Source organism: Schistocerca piceifrons, chromosome 8 (assembly GCF_021461385.2).
Source record: "Schistocerca piceifrons isolate TAMUIC-IGC-003096 chromosome 8, iqSchPice1.1, whole genome shotgun sequence".
Classification (NCBI taxonomy): domain Eukaryota; kingdom Metazoa; phylum Arthropoda; class Insecta; order Orthoptera; family Acrididae; genus Schistocerca; species Schistocerca piceifrons.
The window spans coordinates 323,451,122-323,473,084 of NC_060145.1; positions in this window are offsets into that span (position 1 = coordinate 323,451,122).

Sequence of the window (21,963 nt, forward strand, 5' to 3'; positions counted from 1 at the left end):
TTTATAAATCATACCTGTTCTTTTGTAAAAGACATAATTTAAAATAAAACATGCTCTACATCCATGGATCAGCATATAGTACATGCAGTGAGCGTAAGAGGTATTATTCTAACGAAAAGGCCATTTTGTGTGCATACTGGGTGAAGTTCACCGACAAAATTTCGAAGTTTGTCCAGGGATAAAATGGTTCAAATGGCTCTAAGAACTATGGGACTTAACGTCTGAGGTCATCAGTCCCCTAGACTTAGAACTACTTAAACCTAACTAACCTAAGGACATCACACACATCCATGCCCGAGGCAGGATTCGAACCTGCGACCGTAGCAGCAGCGCGGTTCCAGACTGAAGCACCTAGAAACGCTCGGCCACAGCGGCCCGCTGTCCAGGGTTATTTTCGGAGAATTTTGATATAACGGTAACGTGGTATCGAGTAGTTCATTGCAGAGTAATTAAATTTTCTTTCATTTCTTACCCCCTTGTATCCGTATCGTATTGAAAACATGAACATCACTGAAAATGTTGACGGTATGCGCCGTGTCTTGACTGGAAACAAACTTGTTCCATTCAGTCGACGTATCAGCAAGGCCTACTTTACTCTTGGTGCTCAGAGCTTGCATTCAGTACTGCTCGTCCAGTCTCCAGTTGGTTTTTCCGCTAATGTTAGTCGTACATTAACAGTGATAAACAACAGAATGCACATGTTTTCTAATAAAAAATCGGCTGATACGCAACTCGTCTTTGGGTTCACCGAGTTCAATGGAAACAGTGCACGATTATGATATGCTCAGCTGTCCCCGCAACGATGGCAACACCATAACAGCAGTTTTGCGTGTGTACATTGGCGCCCACGAATAGCCTGATCCTTTCGTGTTTTTACGTTTTGATAATTGACTATTACAGCCTTTGTCACTGTTGTGAAAATATTGTCACAGAAATAAAGACAATTCACGAAACAAAGCGTATTACGTCATAATTACGTTATTACTTTTCAACGAGCCACCGAAGATCACGCTTCCTTATACCAAATTAGAAACAATCCTGCAGTGTTTTGGTGGAGTCCTGATTAACTCTGTCGAGGTGATGAGAGCTATATGTAGCTTCTTCCGCCACCTTCCGCCACTCCTAGCGATACGTGTGCTTGTCGTCTGAATGATGTAAAGCACGAAAAAGTTTCTTTAGAACAATAATTCTACATCTACGTCCATACTGTGCAGACCACTGTCAAGTCCGTGGCAGATGGTTCTTCTCACTTATTAAGGTTTCTTGACATACCATTCACGCACGGAGCCCGCAAAGAATCATTGGTTAAACGACTTAGTGGGTGTTGTAGTTATTCTAAACTGTCCTCGTGATCGCTACGGGACTTAAGCGTTGAGGGTTGTGTATGTTGCTACGTCGATTATTTACATTTCATTCTTGAAACATACTACGTTTCCTTTGGATAGTTTGCCTCCGTCTTCAAGTGTCTGCCAGTTCAGTTTCATAAGTATCCGTGACACTCTCCTACTTTGCAAACAAACCTGTGACCACCAGCTCTGCCTTTCTCTTTGTCGGTGAATATTCCCTGTTGGGTATATCTGGTACGGGTCCCACACATTTGAGCAATATTCGAAGATGCGACACGCAGGAGTTTTGCTTGCAGTCTCCTTTGTATACTGACTGCATTTCCCTAGTATCCTACCAATGAACTCCTACTGAGTGTATGTGATCGTGCCAATTCATGTCCATGCGAAGTGTTACACCCGTGTATTCGTTTGGGCCGACCGACTCTAAATCGTATGAGTTTCCAATTATGATTCGTTGATATTGTAGTCATAGTAACCAAGCTGTTTTCGTTTTCTGTCCATTTCAAGCAAGTTATCAGTCTTTTCACCACTCTGAAGTCTTATCAAGATATAACTGAATAGTTGTGTGAGCTTACTGAAATCTTGTCCACAAGGTCATTTCTACACAACATCAACAACGGGGGTTCCAACACACTTCCCTGGTGCACGTTCGAAGTTACTTCTACATCGGTTAATGACTCTCCAACCAAGATAACTTGCCGGGTCCTCATTACCAAAAAATCCAAAAACCACTCGCAAACTTTGCTCCAAATTCCATGCGTTCGTATTTTGTATAGTAAGCATCGTTGTGGTACAGCGACAAATGCTTTTCGGAAATCGAGAAGTACTGCATCTACCTCACTTCCTCGACCCTTTAAAGGCACATTTTTAGTCATAGCATGTAAATCTATTTTTTAAATCAGAGAACCAACCCTGTTTAGTAAAGCGTGAAAGCCAATGCAAGTTATCTTGTGCGCGGACGCATGTGCTCGCTGGTGAGACACAGAAAGGATGTCTAGTCTTTTGTTAATTACTTCTTCTGTTATCTGTTCTGGAAGGGAGTCGAGGGAGAGCCTCGCGTGTTAGACTGGCCGCTCTAATTTAAACTCTTTAATTTTATAAAAAGTCACTGCGTACTTCAGGGCGCATACTAGTGATTATATAAGGAAATTTCCGCTGCGCACGGACGAGATAGCGACGTGCGGATAATCAACATATCACTAGTGATTAATATTGTATTCTCAATGTAAGTAGCATAGTGCACTTCAGTAATTATACTTATGATTAATTGTGATTACATTATTTGTTTAATCTATGGTCCTAAAATTTCAACATTATATGTAAACTGTATTTTCAGTATTTATTTCATTTTAGCTCAGAAATAACGTGGCCCACGAACCTCCTTCTTACGGCGACGAAATTCTCAAAGTATACGTCTGATGCCACCTTATCATGGTTGATTCACTGATTTTTTTAATATTTCCACCCATCTCAATTCAGTTCAACAAAACTTAAAATTATATATATATATACAATCCATAGATTTCAGGAGATAATGTTAAAAAGGTGCGAGTTGTGTTCCACATGTTCGATGTTTTCGGAATCCAAGCTGTATGGTATCGAGGAGTTATTGCTTACGTTTAAGTTTAAAATATGTTCTAAGGTTCTGTAACAAATGGGTCTCAAGGATATTGGTCGATAGTTTTATGGTTCACTTCTGATTCGCTTCTTGAATATGGGTGTGACCTGTGCTTTCTTCCAACCGCTGCACACCGTTATTTGTGCAACGGATATATAATATACTCGTATTGTGGTTGAGACTAACTCAGACGGAAATCTGGTATACAATCTGATAAGGATACCACCTGGTGCTGAAGCTTTGTTCAGATTTAGCGGTTTCATCTGTTTCTCAACACCACTGACACTAATATATATATAAGTTATCTTTGCAGTATGCAGTAATTATGTAGGAGCAATACTCCTGGGAAACTCTGCATATCATTATCGTTGCTGCTAAGTGTAAGATGCATGATCATCAGAAAACTGTATACTAAGTAAGGTACGTTTAAAAGGACAGAGTATTCATCACTAGTTACCTAACATCCTAACATACATAAATCATAACTTACGAAACAAAAGTACAAAATTTTTCTATGGTAACAATACATAAAGATTTTTCATGTTAGGACAGAATAAGCACGGCAATGTTCGAGATTACAGTGCTACTAAAGGGAAATTATTAAATCCGGTTTTCCGAAATTCCTTTACGAAAGAAGTCGAAGTAAATACTCCTGGATTCGAATGAATAACTTCAACCAACATAAGTTACTTAGAAGTAGATAACCTGGGTACAGCGAAACAACTCAAATCTGTTAATAAAGGCAAGTATTCCGGCCCAGTTTCTATACCATTTAGGTTCCTTTTAGAATATACTGAGATAATAGCTCTATATTTACCGATCATCTACAGCTGTTCGCTCGATGAAATATACATACCAAAAAACGGGAAAGCTACACATGTCACAGCAATACTCAATAGAGCAAATAGGAGTAATCCACTGAATTGTAGACCCATGTCCCAGACGGCGATTTGCAGCAGGATTCTGAAATATAATTATCCAGTGGCCGCACATTATGAATTTCCTCCAAATAAACGATCGGCTGACACACAGTCAGTAAGCAATTAGTACAATCATTCTTGTGAAACACAAGCACTCCTTTACTTTCATGAAGTAATGAGCGCTATTGACAGGGGAATCCAAACTGCTCCCATATTTCTAGGTTTCCATAAGGCACTGGATACTGTTCCTCGCTAGCGACTTCTAATCAAATTGTGTGCCTGTGGAGTTGTAAGATGGCAAGAACTATGCCCTTTATATGAAGTCATTAAAGATCACCTAACTCACCTTGAGCGAACAATAGGGCTGAACAAAAAAAACTGACAAGGCACAATGCATCTTGTAGACGGTATAGTACGGACGTATTGAATAATTAATGTCGGGTGATGGTTTTAAACTTTGTGGAAATGCGTCGATTTACTGGAGGCTAGTTTATCCCAGGGAAGTATTCGAGTTGACCGTGGCCAGCTGGGGAGCGCCGATGGGAAGCGACAATTGGCAGCTTAGGGCAGCTCAAGCTCTGAGAAAGCGGTAACGGGGCGCAGTCTCCAGCTGCCTTAAGGTGAGTGACAGTGAGTGGGTGGTTGACCCTATGCTGGTGTACTGGGAAGCAAACGGAGAACTTGTACGCCTGTTGATAAATGTTCGTCATCCCGTTTTCAGTGAAACATGCGAGTAAGTCACGCAAAGCTATGGTGGAGCGGTCAACAGAGGCCAAAATATGCGTGTTCGTGACTATAGCAACTTCACACTGAATTCACGGTCCCCAGAGTCTGAAGTAAATCAGGCGAAGAGCGACAGAATAAATATGCTGGCCTCCAATGGTAACATAGGACCAAGGAATTTGAAGTACTCTCCTGGGAGTCAGAATTCTGGAAAAATTGGTGTTTTGTGCAGATGCTAACCTTGATGGGTGGCCTGGGAGGAGCTAAATAGCAGAAGTTGAGAGGAAGGGAAATTTTGTGGGAATTCGTTCACTTCCCAGAGCAGGCACTGGTCGGCACTGGGAAGTGATGCATAATTAACGCGACTTGCGCTGCAATGGGCGTTAGTGATTTTGCTGGAGGGGAAACCGAGGCGAAGAGCGGACTGGGAAAAATCCCCGTAGTGGTCTTCCGTTCCCAGCTTGCCTAGAGTGCAGATGTGGCGTTCTTTACTCAGCCTGCAGTTTAGGACTTAGCAAACGGAACGATTGAGCTTGGGGATAGAAAGTTTTCATTCAGCTATGTACCGAGCAAGATAGCTAGAAATGAACAGACGAGTGCAGCCTTGCAGCACCAAGAGGTCGGTCGATGTCCGCATAACGAGGCCGCGCCGCCACGCTGAATTCGGTGATATTGCGCCCGCTCCGGCCACTGATTAATTTGTTGGCTCATGTCGGCAAAGTTTCCAAGAGGGTTTCATGGGCCGTGTATTGTAGAATTATTCTCACACTTCGCATTACGCCTGGGTCAGTCGATAGGAATTACTTTTAATTTATCGCTCTTTACTCCAGGCAAACGCAATTTATTACCACTGCCTGTTAGGAGAGTCGTGTAATGTGATGATTGAAGGTCGTGAGTTAAAATAAATCTGTGCTAATCAACTGCATCTGTTTTCAACCAAGTAGTTGAAATCCCAAGTCACTTTCTTAATTAATTTTATGTTCAACATTTGCATCTGGTGCTCAATAGCTGAATATTACATCAATGTGCACCCCTTTTTAATTAAAAGGGATCAATTGTGAATCAATTAATGTCAACACTGCCACCGCAGTTCAATCAGGAGTCACAGGGCCTTATTACTTTCTTTGCGTTATCTGACATTGCAGCAGTTTTGCACTCTCTGTTGATCTGTTAGTCAATTACCTGGGGTGAACACACACCAAAACCAGATAAGTGACGGGTGGGGTGTTACAGTGTATCACTTCATTTGCACGACTGGATTCATGATTTCCTGTCAGAAAGGCCACAGTTGGTAATAACTGATGGAGAGTCATCAAGTAAAGCGGATATCTCTCCTGTGTCAGTTATAAAAGATATTCGAAAGAACGTAACTAAGCCAATGCATTCAGGCTGTTGACTGACAGCTCATCCCACAACAAGCAGGATTGAGACCAAGTAAGGATGCTGTTGCACAAATGCTCAGCCTAACTCAACACTCTGAAGATGTTTTTGAAGACAAACGCAAGACAGCAATAAACTTCAATGACCTTAGCGCTGCATATGTTACGGTTAACCATCGAATTCTCTTACAAAAAGTATTTGCTCTCACCAAGGACCCAAAACTCCGCACGCTGATATTACCACTGTTGCAGAAAGCTGATTTCGTGTTCATTTTGAAGGGTAACAAGATAAGCATATGATGCAAATAAATTGTCCACTTGAAGGAAGCGTGCTAACTCCGTTACTGTCTAATATTTACATAAATGATCATCCACTTCCTTACAACACAAGAAGTTTCATCCATGCCCTGGCCTCCCAAGGTGAAACATTTGAGGAGATTGTACTCACTCTTGATGGTGTTCTGAAAGAACTAGGCATATACTACAAGGCTGACTACCCGAAACCCAACCTCTCACAAAACTCTGTTCTGTGCTTTCCATATTAGGAACAGGGAGTCCTCAAGAAAATTTAACGTTATATGAAAGTTTAAGTTGAAGGACGAAAAAGAAAAGGCCCGGGACATTACTTGGAATCAGAGGCGACGAGTGTAAACGGGTGCTGGAACGGGATTCGAATCCAGGGTGTCCTGCTTACGAGGCAGGTGTGGTAACCACGGCGCCGTCCGGGACATAGTGTTATCGGAATTGTGCAGTCTATCTCGGCACGCCAGACAGCCGACACACACTCCCACCGTGCACCAAATATCCGCAGTGCCAGTCCATTCCCTCCATGCTCGCTACTCTGAGATTCTCGCATGAGGTCGGACGTATTTGTGCACCTGCAGTGAAGGAGGTGGATTCGTTCCCCATCTAGGCGAATCAATTATATGAAGACGTGGTGTCTGTTTTTTCGGACATGTCCGAAAGAACAGATACCACACACTCATATAATCATCTCATAAAATTTAATGTGTCTTTAAACAGCAACTCCTTGAAACATTCCTTTCGTCCAGAGTACCTAGGAGCAACACTGGACCACTTCCTTAGCTTCAGACAACAGTGCTCCATCGCCAGACAGAAAACCAGCACTCGGAATAACATCTTGACAAAGTGAAGAGACTCAAAATGGGAAGCTAAGCCATAAGTTCTTAGAACCACTGGTTTGGGCCTGTGTTAATGTGCAGCAGACTACGTCTCCCCTGGTTGTGTAGATCATGTCATTCCAAAACTATGGAATCTAATCTGAAAGTAACTTGCAGACTGATTATCGGGTCCTTAAAACCCACCCCTGTTCAGAAGATTTACTCTTGCCGCTATTGCATCTCCAACTATTCGACGAAGGGTGTCGGCCCATCATCAACGAGTCAAGGCTGATAACATTCAAGCTCACACACTGTTTCACCATAAAGTGCCTCACCTAAAGCTAAAATGAAGAATACATATCCTTCGAACAGCTGAAACTTTGAAAGTTTCTCTAGACAAGGCAAGCTTTTTTCAACAAGATTGAAAGGAACCACAACAAGGAGAGAGGTATTTCAAGATCTCTTAACCGTGTAAGAACTCTTGTCGGTAGGGCGAAGTTCTCTCTTCAACTATACAGTTTCACATTAGAGAATAGGAAGTGGGAGTGTGAGGAAGAGCAAACTGTGGAACGCCTGAGCCAGTACCCTTTTTGTTCATGTACGTGTTCAACGCAGGACCTAATGCTTGGAAATGTTAGTGCCCTAGGTATGGCTCCATATTGGACAAATGTCATCCGATATGGAAATCTGGTCGATAATAAACGTTGTGTGCCAATTCCGTTACGACTGCTTGTGTGAAATTCCAAACTGTAATGCTATCTCGGGGCGATCTGTGGCGTCACGATTCTTGAAGCTTGGACAACAGGCATGTAGAAGGCAAAAGCGCTAGCGTCGCTGCAGGAGGAGTCCTGACCACAAACGTGGCTGTGGTACAGCAAGGCAACATTAAGCTTTATTTTAAGTTTTGTGTTTGTGGGCAAGATATCGTCAGTTCGACCCAAATACCGAGAGGAAGGGTCCTGGTCGTTCCTCCGCAACAATGTCCGAGCCCTCAAAGGGAAGATCGTTCGCAAGTTTTTGTCCAGCAAACGGATCACCTGCCGTATTCGCCGGATTTTGCCTCAGACGACTTCCGGTTGTTGACGACTGAAGATACAGTGAAGAGATACCGATATAACACAGTTCATTCTATGTGGTAACTCAATGCTAACTGCAATTCCAAGAAAGCACTACAGTCGTTGTATCAAAACACTTTTAGAATGATTTTAGCTGTATATTTATGCAGGGAGAGACTATTTTGGACAAGTTGTGATTTTGTGAACATAATTCATGAATTTTACTTTTCATAGCTGCAGTCCTAATGGAACTGGGACACACTGTGTATTTCCGTCTGTTCTTTTTTTCTTTTTGTAAATATGTATGTGCTGTGAATAAATGTATGTACTGTAAAGGTAGGCTTGTGATACGAGTAAATAAAATAGTATCACTCTATTATTTCCGTTCAACTCTTCTGACGCAGCCAGTGGTCATGGTGTGGTCAGTGTTTACCACATACCATGCTGGCAAAATTCTTCTACAGAGAACTCACACAGTTAGAGGAGCAAAGGGAAAGTGTATAAGTGGAACAGAACGGAATCAAAAATCATTCTAGCCACGATACGGGCCGCAAATGGGGGAATCCTCTGACGTAAGCGATGTTGACAAAGGTTAGGTCGTTACGCCCAGCGCTTGGGAACGAGCATTTGGGAAATGGCACTAGCTGGTCGGCTGCTTGCATGCTCCTGTCGTGAGCATACATGGAGAGTGGTTTAAGGACGCTGAACCACAAGAGGCGGAAAAGTGTTGGACATCCACACATCATCAAAGAATGTCCGCTCTCCGAAGCAGGATATGCAGGAAGTTGTGGCAGACCTGACGACAGAGTACAATTCTGGTGCAGGCACAAAGTGTTTCGGCGCTCGCCGTCCAGCGCATACTGATCGATAAGGAGTTAGACAGCAAACATTCCCTACGTGTGTTACCATGTTGGCACAACGACATCGTAAATTATGATTGCAGCGGACATCGGACCACCTATGGAAACCAGTAGCCACGTCATATGAATCACGTTTCTTCTTACACCTGGTCGATGTTTACGTCCAGATACACCGTCATCCAGGCGAATGGCTATTCGAAATATGTACTCCGCCAGTGACGTAGGTCGCTGGGCCAGTGTTCCGCTCTGGGGAACATTCAGTTGGGCTTCCGTGGCACCTCTGTTCGTAACTGAAGGCACCGTTACTGCTGTGAACTACGTTAACGTTATCGCGTACCATCTGCAGCTCTTCATGCTTGTTTTATTCCCGACGGCCGGTGTGGCCGAGCGGTTCTAGGCGCTTCAGTCTGGAACCGCGCTGCTGCTACGGTCGCAGGTTGGGATACTGCCTCGGGCATGGATGTGTGTGATGTCCTTAGGTTAGATAGGTTTACGTAGTTCTCAGTTCTATGGGACTGATGACCTAAGATGTTAAGTCCCATACTGCTCAGAGCCATTTGAACTAAATTGGTGATCCCTTGATGCCTCAGAACAGGTCCTACCAACCGGTCCCTTCTTCTAGTCAAGTTGTGCCACAAACTCCTCTTCTCCCCAATTCTAATCAATACCTCCTCATTAGTTATGTGATCTACCCATATAATCTTCAGCATTCTTCTGTAGCACCACATTTCGAAAGCTTCTATTCTCTTCTTGTCCGAACTATTTATCGTCCATGTTTCACTTCCATACATGCCTACACTCCATACAAATATTCTCAGAAACGACTTCCTGACACTTAAATCTATACTCGATGTTAACAAATTTCTCTTCTTCAGAAACGCTTTCCTTGCCATTGCCAGTCTACATTTTATATCCTCTCTACTTCGACCATCATCAGTTATTTTGCTCCCCAAATGACAAACCTCCTTCACTACTTTAAGTGTCTCACTACTTAAGTGTCTTACTACTTTAAATTTCTCATTCCCTAATCTAATTCCCTCAGCATCACCCGACTTAATTCTACTACACTCCTGGAAATGGAAAAAAGAACACATTGACACCGGTGTGTCAGACCCACCATACTTGCTCCGGACACTGCGCGAGGGCTGTACAAGCAATGATCACACGCACGGCACAGCGAACACACCAGTAACCGCGGTGTTGGCCGTCGAATGGCGCTAGCTGCGCAGCATTTGTGCATCGCCGCCGTCAGTGTCAGCCAGTTTGCCGTGGCATACGGAGCTCCATCGCAGTCTTTAACACTGGTAGCATGCCGCGACAGCGTGGACGTGAACCGTATGTGCAGTTGACGGACTTTGAGCGAGGGCGTATAGTGGGCATGCGGGAGGCCGGGTGGACGTACCGCCGAATTGCTCAACACGTGGGGCGTGAGGTCTCCACAGTACATCGATGTTGTCGCCAGTGGTCGGCGGAAGGTGCACGTGCCCGTCGACCTGGGACCGGACCGCAGCGACGCACGGATGCACGCCAAGACCGTAGGATCCTACGCAGTGCCGTAGGGGGCCGCACCGCCACTTCCCAGCAAATTAGGGACACTGTTGCTCCTGGGGTATCGGCGAGGACCATTCGCAACCGTCTCCATGAAGCTGGGCTACGGTCCCGCACACCGTTAGGCCGTCTTCCGCTCACGCCCCAACATAGTGCAGCCCGCCTCCAGTGGTGTCGCGACAGGCGTGAATGGAGGGACGAATGGAGACGTGTCGTCTTCAGCGATGAGAGTCGCTTCTGCCTTGGTGCCAATGATGGTCGTATGCGTGTTTGGCACCGTGCAGGTGAGCGCCACAATCAGGACTGCATACGACCGAGGCACACAGGGCCAACACCCGGCATCATGGTGTGGGGAGCGATCTCCTACACTGGCCGTACACCACTGGTGATCGTCGAGGGGACACTGAATAGTGCACGGTACATCCAAACCGTCATCGAACCCAACGTTCTACCATTCCTAGACCGGCAAGGGAACTTGCTGTTCCAACAGGACAATGCACGTCCGCATGTATCCCGTGCCACCCAACGTGCTCCAGAAGGTGTAAGTCAACTACCCTGGCCAGCAAGATCTCCGAATCTGTCCCCCATTGAGCATGTTTGGGACTGGATGAAGCGTCGTCTCACGCGGTCTGCACGTCCAGCACGAACGCTGGTCCAACTGAGGCGCCAGGTGGAAATGGCATGGCAAGCCGTTCCACAGGACTACAGCCAGCATCTCTACGATCGTCTCCATGGGAGAATAGCAGCCTGCATTGCTGCGAAAGGTGGATATACACTGTACTAGTGCCGACATTGTGCATGCTCTGTTGCCTGTGTCTATGTGCCTGTGGTTCTGTCAGTGTGATCATGTGATGTATCTGACCCCAGGAAAGTGTCAATAAAGTTTCCCCTTCCTGGGACAATGAATTCACGGTGTTCTTATTTCAATTTCCAGGAGTGTATTTTCCATTATCCTCGTTTTGCTTTTGTTGATTTTCATCTTATATCCTCCTTTCAAGACACTGTTCATTCCGTTCAACTGCTCTTCCAAGTCCTTTGCTACCTCTGACAGAATTACAATGTCATCGGCGAACCTTAAAGTTTTTATTTCTTCTCCGTGGATTTTAATACATACTCCGAATCTTTCTTTTGTTTCCTTTATTGCTTGCGCAATATACAGATTGAATAACATCGGGGAGAGGCTACAACCCCGTCTCGCTCCCTTCCCAACCACTGCTTCCCTTTCATGTCCCTGGACTCTTATAACTTTCCCCTGGTTTCTGTACAAATTATAAATAGCCTTTCGCTCCCTGTATTTTACAACTGCCACCTTCAGAATTTGAAAGAGAGTGTTCCAATCAACACATTGATGTACTGGCCGCCAAATTCGAGCGGTCTGAATTCGATGGAACAGATCTGAGATACCGTCACTCGCTGGATCCGCTACCACAAACCACCGACCCGAGATTTATGGAAACTGCATGACTTGTGCGTAGAAATCTGCTGTTTCATACGTCCGGGAATAGCCGGCCGGAGTGGCCGAGCGGTTAAAGGCGCTACAGTCTGGAACCGCACGACCGCTACGGTCGCAGGTTCGGATCCTGCCTCGGGCATGGATGTGTGTGATGTCCTTAGGTTAGTTAGGTTTAGGTAGTTCTAAGTTCTAGGGGACTTATGACCACAGCAGTTGAGTCCCATAGTGCTCAGAGCCATTTGAACCATTTTTTCGTCCGGGAATCCAAAAATCTATGAGCTTCCATACGAGATCTAATTTCTCTCATATTATCTTCGTGGCACTCGCGCAAAGTATACGTTGCCGGCTCAAATACCGGTTCCCTAAACTTCCCCACCAGCGCCTCGCGAAAAAAACGTCGTCTTCTCTCCATTACACTTTTGGTGTACTAATTACGAGAACGTGCTGAAAGTAATGTCTCCGAATTCCTTATGTGAAAACTCTTACAGCTTTTTAAATCAAACAAACGTTTACCATCTTTGATTCCATAAGGAACCAATGTGAACAGCGACAGTAGATTAGTTAAGGAAGGATAGGAACACGGCAATCAATTGCAATCCCATTGTCTTTCTTTTATTCTCCAATATCCAAATTTCAACTATAAATTGCCGTCTTCAGTGCTCTTGAGTGAACTGCTGCTCAACAATCTCAGCAGTTAATGTCACGATATCACTTTACTGATGCAGAGGCAGAAGGAAACTCACCTTTCCTTACACCGCACTATCACTATCAGAGGAAAGTCCTCGAAGATTTTCTACATCTACATCTACATCCATACTCTGCAAGCCACCTGACGGTGTATGGCGGAGGGTACTTTGAGTACCTCTATCGATTCTCCCTTCTATTCCAGTGACGTGTTGTTCGTGGAAAGGAAGATTGTCGGTATGCCTCTGTGTGGGTTCTAATCTCTCTGATTTTTTCCTCATGTTCTCTTCACGAGATGTACGTAGGAGGGAGCAATATACTGCTTGACTCGTCTGTGAAAGTATGTTCTCGAAACTTCAACAAAAGCCCGTACCGAGCTACTAAGCGTCTCTCCTGCAGATTCTTCCACTGGAGTTTATCTATCATCTGCGTAACGCTTTCGCGATTACTAAATGATCCTGTAACGAAGCGCGCTGCTCTCCGTTGGATCTTCTCTCTCTCTTCTATCAAGCCTATCTGGTACATATCCCACACTGCTGAGCAGTATTCAAGCAGTGGGCGAACAAGCGTACTGTAACCTACTTCCTTTGTTTTCGGATTGCTTTTCCCTAGGGTTCTTCCAATGAATCTCAGTCTGGCATCTGCTTTACAGACGATCAACTTTATATGATCATTCCATTTTAAATCACTCCTAACACCTACTCCCAGATAATTTATGGAATTAACTGCTTCCAGTTGCTGACCTGCTATATTGTAGCTAAATGATAAAGGATCTTTCTTTCTATGTATTCGCAGCACATTACACTTGTCTACATTGAGATTCAATTGCCATTCCCCGCACTATGCGTCAATTCGTTGCAAATCCTCCTGCATTTCAGTAGAAGTTTCCATTGTTACAACCTCTCGATATACCACAGCATCATCCGAAAAAAGCCTCAGTGAACTTCCGATGTTATCCACAAGGTCATTTATGTATATTGCGAATAGCAACGGTCCTACGACACTCCCCTGCGGCACACCTGAAATCACTCTTACTTTGGAAGACTTCTCCCCATTGAGAATGACATGCTGCGTTCTGTTATCTAGGAACTATTCAATCCAATCACACAGTTGGTCTGATAGTCCATATGCTCTTACTTTGTTCATTAAACGACTGTGGGGAACTGTATCGAATACCTTTCGGAAGTCAAGAAACACGGCATCTACGTGGGAACCCGTGTCTATGGCCCTCTGAGTCTCGTGGACGAATAGCGCGAGCTGGGTTTCACACGATCGTCTTTTTTCGAAACCCATGCTGATTCCTACAGAGTAGATGTCTAGTCTTCTTTAAGTTTTGGGAACAGAAGAGAATCGGCTGTGGCGAAGTCAGGACTGTATGGAGGATGATCGATAACGGGTTGTTGCAGGTGTCATAGCGCTCGCGTGTGGTCTGGCTTTGTCCTGCTGAAGGAGACGGTGCTCCATGTGTGGACGAACTCTTCGACTTCGTACTTTTAATTTTCTGAGATGTTCATCATGCATCAACATAATTAAGCTACATACCGCCACGTTACATCCGGTGCCTCCTAGAGTCAAAGGATTGCAAATTGCGTCATCGAAGCGAGAAAGTCGACCGAGTAATACACATGATGTGTAATAGCTCAATCGTTATTGAGAACAGCAAAAAAAATCGGACGCATTACTTTACAGCACGCCCTCGTATTCCAACTGTCAAGTCAAATACGGGCTCTTTGCATTGTTGTGATTGTGGCGGGGCCCTACCTGTCTACATTACATTAATACTTGTTCCATAGATTATAAATACGACATTTTGTTATGATGCGGACCGTGTCAGTTTCACGTAAATTCTCTTACTCGATATAATTTTTGCTTCCTATCTAAAAATCCATCTATTGAGTAGAAGGAGTTGTCATTCAGAAATTCTTTTGTTTTAAATGCTGATTAGCTATCTGTCAGACATTTATTGCTGCTCGGTAAATGACCAAAGATTTTTGTGGCAGCATAAGTCACTCCTTGCTGTGCCAAAGTCAGATTTAACCCAGAATAGTGAAGATCATTACTACTTTTAATGTTGTAAGTATGCAGTTTGCTATTACTTTTGAATTGGAATGGGTTATTAATAACAAATTTCATAAGTGAAAATATGTATTGCAAAGGTACTGTGAATATCCCGAATTTCCGAAATAAATGTCTGCAAGGTGATCTTGTGTTCCCTGTAATTGAGTTTCTCATCAGTGCACACACCCAGAAATTTGGAATATCTTGCTTTAACAACAGAGACTTCTGTTCAAACTCTACATTTATCAACTGTGTTACGCCATTTACTCTGCAGAACTGCATATAGTATGTGTATATACTGTTTTTCGTGAGAGTTCATTTGCAAAGAACCACTTTATAATTTTCTGAAAGGCATTATTTACAATTTCCTCAGCTAATTCTTGTTTGCTGGGTGTAATTAGCATACTTGTAACATCAGCTTTCCATCTTCATGAATACAGAATGGCAAGTCATTAGTATATATCAAGAGCAGCAAGGTACCCAAGACTGAACCCTGTGCGACACCATTCTTGATAGCTCCCCATTTAGAGGACTCCACTGATTTTTGCAGACTATGTTTACTGTTAATTTCAGCCTTCTGCATTCTTCCAGTTAAATACGAGTTAAACCATTTGTGCACTCTCCCACTCATACCATAATACTTAAGCTTATCTCAAAGAATTTCATGATTCACATAGCCAAAAGTCTTTGACAGATCACAAAAAAATCCCATTAGGTGATGTTCGGTCATTTACATTATACATATTATACAGCATTATCTGTCGAAAAGCCTTTCTGAAAACCAAACTGACATTTTGCTAGTAGTTCACTTTTACAAATAAGTGAAGCTAGTTTTGAATGCGTTACTTTTTCAAGCATTTTGGATAAAGCTGTCAGAGCTGAGAATCGGTGGCTGTTCTTAGCATCAGACCTAGCCCCATTTTTAAGCAATAGTTTAACAATAGCATATATCTGGAAAAATGATATGTTTCAGTGACCTGCAACACATGTGGCCAAGAGTCCTACTTATCTGTAGTCTGTTGCAAATTCCATTAACACCATGCGAGCTTTCACTTTTAAGTGAATTTATTATTTTCATACTTCAGTGGGAGAGGTGGATTGAACTTCAATCTTATCAAATTGCATAAGTATTGACTCTTCCATATACAGCCTCGCATTTTCTAATGAACAGCTGGATCACAATATTCGAAATTGTTTTAATTTTATTATCAGAGGTGCTAATCCCAGACATAATGCATACACCTCCGGACGTTTTAATAGCTTTTCTTAATACAATGCAGTAGTTTTTATACACATCGCAGTGCCTAACTTTGTAAGATGCCAGGATTTGGGCACGTACACGTTAGCCTGTCATCATTAGTATTAATAACGAAGGGACTGGCAAGGGCATCAGGTCATGACTTCATTGTCTTATGATGAATGTGAGACACTCTCGGGTAGTATTCCCTGCATAATTAAGTTACTAACTTAAAGCTTTGGTGAAAAGTGTCGAAGCTGAGAACTGTAGAAAATAAAATCTACAGCTGGTTGTAGCTAGCCGGGTCACGTGGCCGGCAGGTAGCGGTCACCGAAAACGCGGGATAATAGAAACGCGGGATAATACGGCACCTTCAGGGTACGCCCGGCCTCCGGAGCCACCTGTGCTGGGCATCACGTGGCGAAGACAGTAATTTCGTTTGCCTAGGGGCGATGTGACCGACACGATCATTGGGTAGAATCTCATAAATGGCGCTGGAGGGGTTTCGGCGATGTTAGAGAGTTCGACATTGTCCGAAGCTGAGCATTCTTCCGCCGCGTTTTCGTACGTGTGGAAGACGGGAGAAATGTGGAGAGAGTGGACTTCGCCTTCAGCCATCAAGCGGTACAGACTTGGAGACGGCGTCTTGGCCATCGTCTTCGAAGGGAGCGGACTTCGACTTGGACGTCGGCGAGTTAGGACGCATCCCGCGAGATCTAAGACGCGAATTGTTCTTCTGTGCAGAGAGGGATTTTTCTCGTATTTGAGTTACGGGTTTTGTCAGAAGAAAGTTGGCATCTGATTTCTAACTTGCAGGATTTGTGCGGTCCTGTGGGGCGGAAGTTTGAGAAGCAACTTTCAATTGAGATTACCTCAGACTAGGAGTGCTGTGATTCGGAGACGGCAGAGCCGTCCGAATTGTCGGTATCTTCAACACAGGCCCAGTCTGAGTGATTACCTTCGCTATAGGTGTAGGATTGCGCATTTTTTTAGGTCTACACGACGAGGTTCACCGCGGGAGATAAACGGTCTGCATTGCAGCATCGCACCAACGTGCGTTCCATGCAGAGTTCTGCTCTTAGAGCTCTTTGTGTACTCAGAAGCGAGATTTTCACCAATGCTTAACCACTTCCATCAACTTATCTAGTATTCTTCATCTTGTAGCTATCCTTGGGAGGTGACGAGTATTCATCAACGTAGCTGCCAGTAATTGGGGGGGCGTAATTGCTGTATAGTCAATGTGCCATTTTCAGAAGTATGTGGGTGGTCAAAAATTCAAATTTCTTGGAATTTTTGTCAATTATGGGAAATATCAAAATTAAATGTCCGTATTGCAATCGAATTATCGACTTCATTGTAGCTAGCATTTAACCTGTCCCAGTAAGCTTTACATGCACAGCTTGCCCAGGCGGGAGGGAAAGAAGGTTTACGACCTCTGTGTCAGCGATGGACAAATAAGGTTACATGAATCATTGTAACACTGCATCTCTTGATCCATGCTTACAAGTATGGTCGAGCACAGTGTTCCCTTCACCACGCGGAACGTGCCATGGGATTCACTTGTCACAGGAACCGCAGGGTGGGTTGTGTGTCCCGTCAGACGTTGTCGTTTGACGTGTCAAATACCCGGTTATGGAGTGATCACACATTCCTGTAACTGAGGCGACCCAAAACGTTCGCAAGTCGCCTGTAGATTAGAGTATCCTTTGGCTAATGGGTACGTTCTCCAACCGTAGTGTGCAAGACTACTTAGTAACGCAAGAACATTACTACGCAACGCTACTCTACGTTATGGTGGAATACATCCTGCTTCTAATGAGGGACACTCTGTAGCACATGAGATACCGTAAAAGAGGTTAAGCATTAATAACATTTAATCGATGATAAGTAGAGGTAAGTAGTCAACTAATTTAATTTCTAATATCTAAATGAGTGGTAGTCAACCCGGTCCCTGCCTCCAACTAGCGGACGTTCCAACTTCCATTGTAGACGGTAGGGGGATTTAAAACAGTTTCATAAAAATTTGGTATATAGTATTTCGTATGTAATTATCATTATTAATGTTTTAACTTGCTATAATTCTACTTTCTAAATTTTACACAGTAAAGTTACTTCATTAGCTTATAAATCACCATTACTGTCGGACTGCTGGACGGTTAGAAAATTTCACTGCTAACAGAGATACAAAAATGGGCAGTTGATGAAGAGTTGTGTACCTCCGATCTAAATGGTTTAGATTCGTTAAAGCTTTTTCAGTCGAATTTTATAGGTTTTATTCCGCTTAACTGAGCAAAGAGAGCTACCAATAAGCTCCACATGTACACTAGATTTCAGTTTGATAGGATTAGTAGTTAATTGTTTAACTAAACCCACAAGGTGTTGGCTAACGAGAAGCAGCCATTACGCAGTTCGAACGCGCCGACTTCATTAAAATCAGTCCTCCACCACGCACAGTTGCCGTTCCAACAGGCTTCTCCAGCTCCAACGGGGAGCTACAGGCGGCTAGCGCCATCGTCCTTATAGTGTTACTGATAAGCAGATTCAAGCAATCTCTTGTTTTTCGGAAACCGACCTAATAACACTGCGAGCGCACCTCTCTCACACTGTGCTTGCGCTTCGTTCGGGTCACATCTTGACGGATACGAGTCGTAGGACAAAGAATATGGACCGTTAGCACAACAGCTGGTAGTCTAGGGTGTCCATCTTTGTCTGTTTTCCGGTACCGAATGATGCACATGTTTAGAAACTGTTGACGAGCCAAGTAAGTCAAGCAGTGCTCTGCACATTAATTCATGCTCTACGGAATATTAATTTCACCAACAACGTCGCGATGTTATAAGCAATTCATCGTCACCGCAGCTGCATCAACGCCCTCTAGATCTCATAGCCAAGCCAGGTAAGGAACTTTATGTCAGGAGTTCCGAATATTCATCCATGATACATCTCCCTTGCTCTTTCCAACCATTTATGAATACTTCGACCTTCGGTATTAGCCTCATAGTGTGTTGAAGTGTGTTATTTTCGTCAGTGGTAAGCTAGGGTCTGAAGTAATGACCGTTGTCTTCACAACCTTGCTTATCATAGAGCCAGATTATATTTTAAACTATTGATTAAAATTTCTGTTGACGATTCGCATGAATGGTTATGATGCAGTACCTGTTCTGTACAGTGAACAATACTGTATTTTTTCAGTCATTTCCTTTCTGTATAAATCTCTCTGCAAATCTCCTCTTTCTGCATAAATCTCATCGTTTGAGAAACACAACCATATTGTTTTCCACACGTCTGGTTTCTTTGTTACGTTGGTGTGTTGAACACACTGTCCTGGTGTTCTCTTATTTTCTTTTGTGTAATTATTGCAGCCACGGTCATATTCTGGAACAAAAGTCCCATGCATTTAAGCAAGTGATGGATTGCCAGTTGCCAGTAACTAGATTTAGCAAATAACCATTGCCGCCAGCCAGTCTAGGACACTGGTAATAATACGGTCATTCATTTAGGCAATACCAGTTCGACAACTCTACGTTGGGATGGGATGTTCGCATTTTGGGAAACACAACATTGACAATTCTTTCTATAAACTTTTGTTTCACGTCCCAGTCTCTGTCCAAACTATTGAGAAGTATTAAGTTTGTTCCTGACGCTCTCTGGGTCGGACAGCCACTAAACAACTAGCATTTAAAAAATCGCAACACGTTATTGCTCGCCCTCGTGTACACTTCAATTTTACTAGCATTTCCGCGGATTCTTGTATCGATCATCTGAACCAATTTTCATTTTAAAGTTATTTATATTGAATGAATATTTATTTTACCTTTCTATGACACGAAGAAATAGCTTTATTTTTTGTTGTAAATCAAACAATTACATTAACTGCGGTTTTGAAAAATAATTGTTCATGTAATAAACCGGAGAACGATTCACAAAATGAAAATACGTGGGGCATTCAATAAGTAATGCAACAAATTTTTTTCTCAGCCAATTTTATTTGAAAAAATGTGGAGTTTGTTGAGGTTGTGGGACATCGTTGAATAGTCCTACTACAGCCCCTGTAATTTCATGATGTTCCGATGGGTGGTGGCGCTCTACGTAGCCTTCAAAATTGTATCGGCATCGGAGGTGCACTGGAAGGAGAGATCTGTCACTGAGTTTCGTTTGGAGGAAAACCAGAGCATCACAAATATTTCTAGGCGTTTGCAGAATGCTAACGGGGACCTGCCAGTGAACAAATGAGTCATTGGGTGAGGCGTCTGTCACGATTACGTAGCGTACCCAGTCACCCCCCTCCCCTCATTCCATCCCCCCACTTCTCACTCGCCCCATCTATGGCTCCATCCCCCTGAGCCTCCTCCTCTGATCCCTTCCCTCACCCTGTTGCCACTGTCCCTGGGGCACCCACCAGGGCGGTGGCCCAGAGGGCCAACACCCGCACTGACGCCCACAAAGCCCCTGCTGCGGCTCCTTTCTTATCACCTCCCCTAGCCCCACCCTTCACTCCGACATCCTCTCCAGAAACCCCATTACCCGTTTAGGCCCCAGTGCCTCCCTCACTCTGCTCCTTCCCCGTCCCCCTCCCACCAACCTCAACCCCTGTGTCGTCCGCCGACCCACACCGCCATGATCACTTGGCTTTTTCTGACGATCATGGAGGAGGAGGTGTTGGCGGATCTACCTAGAAATACAGGCGGTATGCCGGATTTTCAACCCAGCCGTCTCCACCTGTCTTATTCGGGTGTTCTCCTTACATGCCCCTTCCATCGACCTGCTCCTGAAGGAGCATGCCCTCCTATTCCATCGACGGTACAAAATCGACCCCTCCTGTTCCCTTCCTCAGTCCCTCCGCTGCCAGAGGTGCCTGCATCATAACGCACACCCAACATTTGAGTGCCACGAGGTCCCCGTCTGTCCACACTGCAAATAGGTGCACTTCCTCCGGCAGTGTCCGAATCTCCAGTCCCCTCCTTCCTGCAACACCTGCAACTTCCAGCACCCTACCTACTTCCAGAAGTGCAAGGCCCGACCCTCCGCCACCACTCCTGAACTCACCATCCCTGTCCACCCTCTGGACGCCCCCACTCCTCCTGGCAACTCCATTCGTTCCCCCCCCCCCCCCCCCCACTGCTGAGGACATCAGGTTTGTCACCATCGTCCTCCAGAACGTCCACCCATTCCAGCGCCCCCACACCCTCCAGCAGATATCCCTTGCTGCCCAGTCTGTCTTCCACCTTAACACCTATGCCACCTATTCCCATAACCAAGCCCACTTCACCTTCTCCCGTCTTGACACACTTGTTTAAATTCCTGTAATGGCGTGACAGCACCATATCTTGCGCAATAACATCCACTCCCTTCCAGCAAACAAGAACCTCCTCCTGCACACCCTCACAACCTTTCATCAGCCCCAGCATACCGTACACACATAGTCCTACCTTCTCCACCACTCTGATAATCCCCTCACGATAGCCCTTAGTGGAGTAGCCATCGGCCACCACTGCCAGATCCCTGTTCGGCTCCAACCCCTCCTTCCTGACCCCACATAACAACGGATCCTCAGACACTTCTTCCCCGGCCTTACCGTTACCTGTGCCACCATCTATGTCCACCCTAACGCCCCTATTCCTTTTGACTTCCTTTCCCACATCAACCGCACCTTCTCCTCCTACGTGATTGCCGCCGACCTCACATCCATAGTCGTTCCGCCGCCCAGTTACAGTGGTGACATCGGTTCCTCTCCTCCCTCTAAGGCGACCTCATTCCCATTCCCCAGCACACCCGCCCTGAATCCAATACCACTCTAGATGTCGTCCTCTCCTCCCCTAACCTCCTTGGCCGCATAGCAGTGGATATACACTCCTGGAAATTGAAATAAGAACACCGTGAATTCATTGTCCCAGGAAGGGGAAACTTTATTGACACATTCCTGGGGTCAGATACATCACATGATCACACTGACAGAACCAC